This window comes from Marmota monax, unplaced genomic scaffold (assembly GCF_021218885.2).
Source record: "Marmota monax isolate L192 unplaced genomic scaffold, Marmota_monax_Labrador192_F-V1.1 WCK01_AAM20220418_F8-fsc01118, whole genome shotgun sequence".
NCBI classification, from domain to species: domain Eukaryota; kingdom Metazoa; phylum Chordata; class Mammalia; order Rodentia; family Sciuridae; genus Marmota; species Marmota monax.
Window position 1 is genome coordinate 23,958 of NW_026693505.1, and position 2,015 is coordinate 25,972.

The window sequence follows — 2,015 nt, forward strand, 5'->3', positions numbered from 1 at the left end:
TTGAACAAAAAAGAAACACTAAAACTTTTTTCATTCTATATTGGATGTTCACTTGAGAGTTTTCTGACCATATACTTTTATACACTTGGAGACTTTTTTTCTAGAAAGGAAAGAGTTGATAAATCAACCATTTATTCTATGAGATAATATTGGACATACTATCGGTAGAGGAGAATAGATCCCGTTATTCATATTTTTTTCAGAGGAACCATAAAAGTTTTATTTTAACTCCATGTTTACAAAAAATAATGATTCATACATGAACTGGGTTTTCACTGGGTTTAATACATTAAAATGACATAATCCAACCCTACTCATGCATTACTTTCAGAGATACAGCACAACTGGAAATAGAGTTGCCATCACGGTGGACATTTCTAAAAAGCAAATGCCTATGGGTGTTCCTGAGACCTCAAAACAATAATAATAGTAGTTAAAAACAAAAGTAACCAACACCACAGTTCTCTAAGAATGGCTGTGTTTTGCACACTGTGGAAAAATAATAAAAATAGCCTTCTAGAGTTTCAATATGCTTCATAACATGGATTTCATCTCCCTTAGTTTGCTTGCTGCCTTCTGAGATCACTTGATTAGAAGCCTGTTTTCATTGTTTCTGTACTAATTGCTGTTGGTCTTTGTAGGCTACATGTTTTAAGCTTCTGTAAAGAACTTTACAAGTTATTTGATGTAATTTAATTTTTTACTGAATGTTCTTCAAAGAATTTTATAAACAATACAATATTTTAAAAGAGTTTTCAAATTCTCTTGTTGTTAAACAATATTGTTGCATTTTCCAACTTTATCTATAAATTATCTAATTCCAGGTAAATTTAAGAGGGATCCAAGAACTGGCATTCTTCTAATAAAGCCAACCACACAGAAAATAAGCCCCTGAACAAGTTAAAGAATCCATAATTTTCAAAGATCCTGCCTCTCAAAGGCCAACCAATAAGAACTACAAATACATCACCTAGGAAAAATCCTGTAGCTCTCATTTTATGTTTTTGGGAAAAGAATCTGAATGTTCTTTCTAAACTGATTATAAAAGCCTAGCCAGTCACAAACAAAACATTTCCAATAGCCAGTAGTACTTTGTCAAAAAAAGATAATCATTCCAAACAACAGGAAAAACTGTTAATCCCATTTCAATTTTCTGGGTGTCTGTAAAGGAGATCATGGTTGTAGTGGAGAGGGCAGTGGAGGCAGCACCTCAAAATGCCCAGTGTGGAAAGCTGCATAGGGAGAAAAGAAGGCAGGAAGCAGCCCAGGAGAGCTGTCACATCTTCCGGAAACATCCACTGTTCATAATTTTAAACCATACATTTCTCTCAAAAGTTGAGAAATTAGAGAACAGGGCATGGAGACACACACCTAAAATCCCAGCAAAAATGGAGGCTAAGGCAAAATCACAAGTTTAAGGATATCCCGGCAATTTAGTGAGGCCCTAGCAATTTAGCCAGAACCTGTCTCCAAATAAAAAGGGCTGGGGATGTTGCTCAGTGATTAAGCATCTCTGGGTTCAATCCCTGGTACCAGAAAAATAAACAGTTGAGAAATTAATCTATGGAAAGTCTAGTGGTCCTGGGAAGAAGTACCATATTGAATATGCATATAAAAATATCTTAAGTTTCTCCTCTGAAACAGTGGATAATTTGCTTGATGTTATATAAGGTAAAAGTGTACCTATCTCTGTCCTACTGTATAAGACTTTGGATATATAGATAAATGACATTCAGTTTATGCTTTAAACTGTTTAAGTCTAAAGAATTCTCAGTGACATTTCTTAAATTCCCTCTATGAACACAGAATAAATTTCATAGGTCTCTGAGCAAAAACTTTGCATTTTAGACCCATTCAGAATAGCCATTCCAATGATCTTGCTGATCCTCAATTTGAGAAAGCAATACTCCCAATAGTATCTCCAGCATCTCTGTGTGCCTCCCAACACTCACTCACTGAACTAGGCCTCCTTCTTAATGGGGTGGTCTTGCTAATACGGCTACTGAAATTCATTC

At 35.1% G+C, this 2,015-nt stretch overlaps 1 pseudogene; it reads right to left on the reverse strand.

Moving 5' to 3' along the window:
• Positions 1-771: 771 nt before the first annotated feature.
• LOC124102178 (vesicle transport protein GOT1B-like) lies at positions 772-1,314 on the reverse strand (annotated as a pseudogene).
• Positions 1,315-2,015: the final 701 nt, after the last annotated feature.